Raw genomic sequence first — 9,314 nt, forward strand, 5'->3', positions numbered from 1 at the left:
TGTTCTTCCATTTGTTTGTGTCCTCTTTTATTTCGTTGAGCAGTGGTTTGTAGTTCTCCTCGAAGAGGTCCTTCACAGCCCTTGTAAGTTGGATTCCTAGGTATTTTATTCTCTTTGTGGTAATTATGAATGGGAGTCCACTCATGATTTGGCTCTCTGTTTGTCTCTTAATGGTGTATAGGAATGCTTGTGATTTTTGCACATTGATTTTGTATCCTGAGACTTTGCTGAAGTTGCTTACCAGCTTAAGGAGATTTTGGGCCGAGATGATGGAGTTTTCTAAATATACAATCATGTCATCTGCAAACAGGGACAATTTGACTTCCTCTTTTCCTAATTGAATACCATTTATTTCTTTCTCTTGCCTGATTGCCCTAGCCAGAACTTCCAACACTATGTTGAATAGGAGTGTTGAGAGAAGGCATCCTTGTTTTGTGCCGGTTTTCAAAGGGAATGCTTCCAGTTTTTGCCCATTCAGTATGATATTGGCTGTGGGTTTGTCATAAATAGCTCTTATTATTTTGAGATATGTTCCATCAATACCTAGTTTATTGAGAGTTTTTAGCATGGAGGGCTGTGTGGCATCATCCTGATACCAAAGCCTGGCAGAGACACAACAAAAAAAAAAGAGAATTTTAGGCCAATATCCCTGATGAACATCCATGCGAAAATCCTCAATAAAATACTGGCAAACCGAATCCAGCAGCACATCAAAAAGCTTATCCACCACGATCAAGTTTGCTTCATCCCTGGGATACAAGCCTGGTTCAACATATGCAAATCAATAAACGTAATCCATCACATAAACAGAACCAATGACAAAAAACACATGATTATCTCAATAGGTGCAGAAAAGACCTTCGGTAGTGGCCAGTTATTACTCATTAGCATTTTTGAGATAAGCTCTCAAGTCTGCCCTTTCTGCCTTCTTGATGCCAGTGAAAATCATTTTTGTTCCAGGGATGCACTTCTTGTGATTCTCCAAATACTCCATCAGTGTACCCTCTCCCCAGTTGATGCCTCTGTTCTTATTGGCATCTGTGTAACAGAATTCAACAGCCTGACCTGTCTTCCACCCAAAGAGGTCATGGAGGTCTGGCCCAGGCTTGTGCTTGACTCCCTTTTCCACAGTGTGTCACTGGGCACACTTTTGAGCAAAAATCTTCTTGCCTTTCTCAACATCACCCACATTTAATTCTCTCTTTTATTGCTGGCACTATGAAGGTTCCCGCTGGGAAGCCAGACGTCCTGCCCTCTCTCTGACATACTATTCATTTAGTCATATCATCTACTTTAATGCTTTATATTTACCTTGATTTTTATCTTTTTTTTCTTTTTCTGTTTTTTTTACAAGTACTTTAGTTTTTGTTTTTCTATTTTTCCTTTTACTGTTTTATGTTTTATGCTTTTGCTATTCTTCAAAAACTTTTAAATTTACAATAGACAAATAATAAAATTAAAAAATTTTAATCTACAATTGACACATAATTGCACATATTTATAGGTTGCAATGTGATGTTTCAATGCATACATACATAGTATAATGATGAAACTGGTAATTACCATATCCATCACTTTAAACATATTTATCATTTCTGATAAATATGTGACAACATTCAAAATCTTCTCTTCTGGCTATCTTTTTAATTTTTTTTTTTATTTTTTATTTTTTTTTTTTTGAGGCGGAGTCTCTCTCAGTCGCCCAGGCTGGAGTGCAGTGGGAAGATCTCGGCTCACTGCAAGCTCCGCCTCCCAGGTTCACGCCATTCTCCTGCCTCAGCCTCGCGAGTAGCTGGGACTACAAGCGCCCGCCACTACGCCCAGCTAATTTTTTTGTATTTTTAGTAGAGACGGGGTTTCACCGTGTTAGCCAGGATGGTCTCAATCTCCTGACCTCCTGATCCGCCCGTCTCGGCCTCCCAAAGTGCTGGGATTACAGGCGTGAGCCACCGCGCCCAGCCTCTTTTTAATTTTTAATTTTAATTTTTACAGATTTAGCAGGTGCAAGTGCAGTTTTGTTACATGGATATATTACATAATGGTGAAGTCTGTGTTTTTAGTGTAACCATCACCCAAATAGTGTACATTGTACCTATTCATTTCTAGTTATCTCAAAAAATACAATACATTATTATTTGCTATAGTCGCCCTGCTGTGTAACAGAACGCCAGAACTTTTCTTCCTGTCTAACTATAACTTTGTGCCCATTGACCAGCCTCTTCTAGTTTCCCCCACCCCCAACCCCTGTCTCCTCTCCCCAGCTTCAGGTAACCACTGTTCTACTCTCTACATCCATTAAATCTTTTTTTTTTTTTTTTTTGGATTCCACATATGAGTGAGATCATGCAGTTTTTGTCTTTCTGTGCCTGGCTTTTTTCATTTCGTGTAATGTCTTCCAGGTTCATCTATGTTGCCACAAATGACAAGATACCATTTTGTTTCATAATTGAATAGTGTGTGTGTGGGGGGGTGTGCAACATTTTTTTTTATCCATTCATCGTCAAATGGGCAGTTAGGTTGATTCCATATTTTGGCTATTGTCAATAATGCTGCAATAAACATGGGTGTACAGATATCTTTTTCTGACATACTGATTTTATTTCCTTTGTATGTATACTCAGTAATGGGATTGCTGGATCATATTGTAGTTCTATTTTTAATTTTTTAAGGAACTTTCATACTGTTTTCCATGGTGGCTGTACTAATTTACATTTCTACCAGCAGTGTATGAGTTCCCTTTTCTCTGCATCCTCACCAGCATTTGCTAATTTTTGTCTTTTTGACAACAGCAATTCTAGCTAGGGTGAGGTGATATCTCATTATGGTTTTGATTGATTTTAATTTCTCTCTGATAATTAGTGATGTTGAGCATTTTTTCATATATCTGTTGGCCATTTGTATGTCTTCTTTTGAGAGATGTTTATTAAAGTCTTTTGCCATTTTTTAATCTGATTATTTGTTTTTGTTTTGTTTTGTTTTTGCTATTGAGTTGAGTTCCTTATATATTCTGGGTAGTAACTCCCTGTCAGATGCATGGTTTGCAAATACTTTCTCTCATTCTGTAGACTGCTGTTTTCACTTTGTTGATTGTTTACTTTGCTGTGCAGAAGCTTTTAAGTTTGATGTAATCCCATTTGTCTATGTTTGCTTTTGTTGCCTGTTCTTTTGAGGTCTTATTTTAAAAATCCATGCCTAGTCCAATGTCTGGGCTTAAGTACTTCCCCCATATTTTCTTCTAGTAGTTTCATAGTTTGGGGATCCTACATTTAAATATTTAATCCATTTAGAGTTGATTTTTATATATGGTGAGAGATAGAGGTTTAGTTTCATGCTTACGTAAGTGTATGTCCAGTTTTCCCAACACCATTTATTGAAGATACTGCCCTTTCCCCAATGTGTGTTCTTGAAGCCTTTGCCAAAAGTCCGTGAGCTATAAATGCATGGGTTCATTCCTGGGTTCTCTATTCTGTTCCATTGGTTTATATGCCTGTTTCTATGCCAGTACTGGGCTATTTTGGTTACTATAGCTTTGTAGTATATTTTGAAGTCAGGTATTGTAATACCTCCAGCTTTGTTCTTTTTTGCTTGAAATTGCTTTGGTATCGGGGATCTTCTGCTTTTCCATATAAATTTTAAGATTGTTTTTCTATTTTTGTGAATAATGTCATTGGTATTTTGATAGGTATTGCATTGAGTCTGTTATTTCTATTCTTTTAATAGTTACCTTTAAATTTTACCATTTATACTTAAATAAACCAAGTTTAATCAATATCTCTATCTTCCTCCTAAGTGATACAAAGACCTTCTAATGCTTTAATGCCCATCACTACCACCTCTCCCCCACTTACTTATTACCTTTAATAAGTAATTTAGTTCCACCCTTTTATAAATTCCCCCAACTTAGTCACTATTTTTATTGTTTCATATAGGTAATGGTTGTTTATGCTTATCTAAATTTCACAAATTTCTTTGCTCACTATTTTTTCTTTCATCTAATTCTTCCTTCTGGAGATTATTCTAAAAAATCCGTTAGTGAGGATCTGATTTTACATTTCTGAAACTGTCTTTATTTGGCTCTTGTTTTTAAATATTAGCTTTTCAAAGACTAATCTTCTAGCTTGACAGATATTTTCCTTTGGCACTTTGAAAGTACTATTCTTGAGAAGTCTTCACAAAGTCAGAAGAGCAGTCTTGACAAGAGCAGTCTTGAGAAGTCTTCTCTTTGTTTATGAGTCATTCCTTTGGAGATAATCCATCATCTTTGTGTGGCTTCTTTTCAGATATTCTCTATCTTTTTTACCACCATATGTCTATGTGAGGCTTTCTTTGTATTTGTGCTGCCTGGAATTGGCAGGGCAGTTGTAATTCTTGAATCTAAGGATTCATGTCATTCATCAACAAAAAAAAATTATCAGCCATTATTCTTCGGATCTTACTTCTCTCTCATTTTCTCCATTCTCTCCATCTAGAAGTGCAATTATATATTCTCATTCTGTCTTCCATATCTTTAAATTTCTCCTTTACAATTCCTATCTCTTTCTCTGCTGCTGCTGCTGCATTCTGAGCAATTTCTTCAGATCTGCATTTCAGATAATGAATTTTCTCTTTATTTCTATCTAATTTGCTACTTAACCCACCCATTAAATTTTAAAATCAACAATTACATTTTTTTTATTAATGGAAAACTTACTTGGTTCTTTAAAAAATTTTATCTAGACTTCCAGTTCAGGAATGATAGTATAGATTCATTCATCTATTCTCTCCCTGCTGGATGCAACTATAATCCTAGAAACAATGCAAGAGGCAACCAAAAGATAACTCTGCAAGGTGAAAAGAGGATGATGAACTAGTTAGGGACCTAAGGACTTGAGGAAAGATACAGCAGGGTATCTAAAGATCACCCACCCAACAGAAGAAATAGACCCAGGCCTATCAGCAACTGACCTCAACCTAGCAGCAGGTAGCCCAGGTAGATTAATTTCTTTCCCAGATGGAACAGGATTCCCAACAACAACCCCAGCTGAACTTGGCAGCACTGGCAAGGGGGATCGGTGGGGATTCCCTCTGACAATATGTAGCCAGAGGAAGCCTCTCCTGCTTCACTATGTCCAAGAATCCCCTCTTTCAAGGAGAGACAATGGGCAACTGGAAGCACCAGCAAGGGGGACCATACCATATCAAACAACCTGGAACTGGAAACCTCTTTGTCTCCATGATCTGATACTCCCCTGCCCCACCAAGAGATATGAGACAGGCTGGTCCAGGGGCATCAGCAGGGAAAATTCCATTGAAATGACCTGTCTGGAGCTGGAGGAACTCTCAGTCTCTCGTAGACAGGGAGATCATGCTGCAAGAAGCACTGGGCTAGGAAACACTGTTCTTCTCCACAGAGCAAGAGATTCCCTTTCATACCAAGCAGCAGGTGGCACTGGTAGCCAGGAGGATCCCACCATAATGAGAGCCTTCTCCCAGATATTGTGCTAGGTTGCAAACATAAAAGAAATGTTATATTATTTTAAGTTCTAAACATAAAAGAAAAATTACTAACTTGTACTTAATCTGAATCTAACCTTTCTGCTCCTCAAAAGATATCATTAAGAAAATTTAAAAGTAAACCACAGACTAGGAGAAAATGTTCACAACAAATATATCTGACAAAGGACTTGTATCCTGAATATATAAATCCTTATAAGTCAGTGGTTCTCAACTGGGGGTGATTTTTGTTCTCTGGGGACAGTTGACAATGTTTAAAGACATTTTTGGTTGTCACAACTGGAGTGGGTATTTTCCTAGTAGAATCTAATAGGCAGAGGCCAGGGATGCTGTTTAAAGCCCTACAATGCACAGGACAGCCCCACACAACAAAGAATTATCTGGCCCGAAATGTCAATAGTATTATATCGAGAAACCCTGTTATATAAATCAGTAACGAAAAGACAGACAACCCAATTTTTTTTAATGGGCAAAAAACTTGAACTGATACTTCACAGAAAAAGCATACATAAATGGCCAATAAGCAGATAAAAGGTGTTCAACATCTTTGGTCTGAAGAAATGCAAACTAAAACCACAAGAAACCACCAAGCAACAACCAGAATGGTAAAGAAAAAGTTTAATAATACCACATGTTAGGGAAGATGTGAAACAACTGGATCTTTCATACATGGTAGCAGATACAATGATTTGAAAAGGAGTTTGGAATTTTCCTGTAAAGTTCAACATATACCTACTCTATGACCCAGCAATTCTACTCTTGTATATTTACCCCAAAGATATAAAAATATATGTCCACAACAAGACTTCTACAAGAATGTTTATAGCATCTTTATTTATAATAGTCCTAAATTAAAAACATCCCAAATGTCCATCATCAACAGGAGAATAAATAAGCAAATTGTAGTATGTCCATACAATGAAATACTATTCAGCAATAAAAAAGGAAAAGAAATTCAAAACCATAATGAGCTATTACTTCACAACCATAGGGTGGCCATAATCAAAAAGTCAGATATTAACAAGTGTTGGTGAGGATGTGGAGAAATCAGAACCTCATATGCTTCAGTTGGGAATCAAAATGCTGCAGCCACTTGGAAAAGAGTTTGGCAGTGTCTCAAGAAGTTAAACACAGAGTTACCACATGACCCAACATTTCCACTCCTAGGTATATTTCCAAGGGAAATGAAAATATACATCCATGCAAAGACTTGTACATGATTATTTATAGCAGCGTTATGCATATTAGTCAAAAGTGGAAACAAAATGTGGTATATCCATACAATGGCATATTACTCACCATAAAAAGGAATGAAGTATTGATACATGTTACAACATGGATGAACCTTCAAAACATTATGCTAAGTGAAAGAAATCAACCACAAAAGACCACATGTTATATGATTCCATTTATATGAAATGTCCATAATAGGCAAATCTATAGAGACAAAAAGTAGATTGATGGGTGGTTGCTTAGGGATGGAGACGGGGGTTGTGGCTGGAGGGTGATGACTAAGGGGTATAGAGTTTCATTTGGGGATAATAAAAACTTTCTAAAATCAATTGTTGTGATGGTTATACAATTCTGTGAATATACTGTACTAGAAATCATTGAATTGTACACTTATATGGATAAATTGTGTGGTATGTGAATTACCTCTCAATGTAGCTGTCAGCAAAAAAGAGAATGAAGTATCTGATAAACAAATATGTAGAATATACAAAATATCATAAAACCAAAAGAAGTAGACCCCAAAGAGTATATACTGTGTTGTTTCATTTATATGAGATTCTAGAACAGGAAAACTAATACACAGCAACAGAAACCATATCCATCGTTGCCTGTGTGGGCCAAGGACTAAGAGAAAGTGAAAATGAGAAGACTTTCAAGTGTGATGGAAGTATTTTACATCTTGATTTTAAGTGGTAGAAATAGAGAGCACACATTCATTAAAACTCATTGAGTTGTACACTTAGGATATGTGCACTTCACTGTATGTAAATTTTACCTCAGTTAAGAGAGGATACAGGAGACAAGTGACTCGAGAAAGGAAGAGAGGAGAAATAGAAGAGAGGAAGACGGGAGGGGAAGAGAGGGAGAAAGGAGGGAGCAGACTTAGGAGATATTTATAAAATAGAATCTATAGATTTGGCATCTGGTTGGATATAAAGGATCAGGGAGAGAAGGGACTGCAATAAAAAAGGTAGCAGAGTAATAGTCTGTAAGAATCCCGACTTTAAAGCCAGATAAATGGGTAAGAGACTCCTCCAAGAACTAGCTGTGGGATCCTGGGCAATCATCTCACCTCTCAGAGCCTTCCTTGGTTTATTCATCTGTAAAAATGATAACAACCCATCTTTCATGAATTTTTATAAGGATTAATGAAATAATACATGTAAAGACCTACAGGAATTCAATTATGACTCTCAGATTTCTGACTCAGCCCCTAGACAGGTCTTGCTCTGCCTCTGGGATGAGATAGTGGTCTCAGATACATGAAGGAGTTATAGAAGGGATATTCAGAGAAAAAGGCCCAAAGTGAGGATGAGCAGCAGTTTCCCAGCATGCTGAGGGCTGGACTTGGGGCCCAGGACAAAAGTCACTAGATCTACTTTTAGGAGACATCTTCCCACCAGATTCTTAAGCTGGTAGGTGGGATGCTGGTAATAACCTCACTCTTCTAGTTCATAGTCTGAGAGGCATACACCCTCTAAACCTCTTTTCTTACCTCTACCTGGGCCATCAAGTTTGGCCTTGGACCCCATTTTTCTGGCTTGGTGGGTAGAGTGGTACTCTCTCTGAGAGCAATGGGACACTTCCCTGGACTCTGTGTGGGAAGCCTACATCTTTTGTATCTGATCAAAATCCTGCTTCCTTTTCCATCCATGCCTTAATGTCCAAAGGTGTGCAAGGCCCAGAGGGTGGAAAGTCTGGGCCACCTCTGACCTATCAGAGCTACCAGGCAAAGCAATAGAAGCTGAGTCATGGTTTCTGGATTAGCTTCGAGGAATAACTTGGGAAGGGTCATGCTCCTCAGACTTTGACATGGTTGCTTGGGGATCTTAGGGGCTTCAGGCTGATGATTTTTGAGCCTGTAAGAGAAGTCATCCTATTTCCAGTGTTTTGAACCCCTTCCTTCTCCTATGACTTCCCACATCCCCAGATGAGCTGAAGTGAGCAGCGCCACCTCCCAGTCATGACCCTGAACCTCATCAGTCCCAAGATTTGACTGAGTTTCGTCCTGCCTGTCTCAAGAGAGAGCAACATTCCTGAAGCACTGCAGAGAGTGTGGGGGTGGCTATAAGGAGCTGGAGGAAGTGGCCAGAAATTTGGGATTCTGACAACCTTTCATCAGAAGTCACCTCAGGTGAGGAAAAATAACCTCAGTTACCATGTGGGGGCAGCAGAGGCCAGTTAAAAAACCTGGAGCCTGGACTAGGCGTTCCTGGGTTAAAAGGTTTGGGTCTGTGCGGGGAGTCATGTCGAGTCCGCTCAGTCCCAGGCCAGCATTACCTCCCTGCAGGCCAGCGCAGACCTGGCCCAATGTGGGGAGGGGGTGTTCCAAAGCAGTCAGAGAAGTCCAAAAAGAGGAAAGGTTCCAGGACAGCAGGGCAGCCTTGAAGACCCAAAATGCCACAATAGACAAGTCCAAAGCATAGTAAGGGAAGAGAGCAGTTATTTACATATAATTTCGTTCAGTCCTTACTGTGAGTATGCGCAGAAATCTCTCCCTCCCTAACTGATTCTCACATAGATACATTCTTCTCCACTTTTGATATTCTTGGCTGACCTCTCCTAGCCTAGAACTCCTGTTCAGAACA

The 9,314-nt window shown here is 38.7% G+C and overlaps 1 pseudogene; it reads right to left on the reverse strand.

Moving 5' to 3' along the window:
* Positions 1-848: 848 nt before the first annotated feature.
* Positions 849-8,974, reverse strand: LOC107970993 (cytochrome c-like; annotated as a pseudogene).
* Positions 8,975-9,314: the final 340 nt, after the last annotated feature.

Source organism: Pan troglodytes, chromosome X (genome assembly GCF_028858775.2).
Source record: "Pan troglodytes isolate AG18354 chromosome X, NHGRI_mPanTro3-v2.0_pri, whole genome shotgun sequence".
In the NCBI taxonomy this organism is placed as follows: domain Eukaryota; kingdom Metazoa; phylum Chordata; class Mammalia; order Primates; family Hominidae; genus Pan; species Pan troglodytes.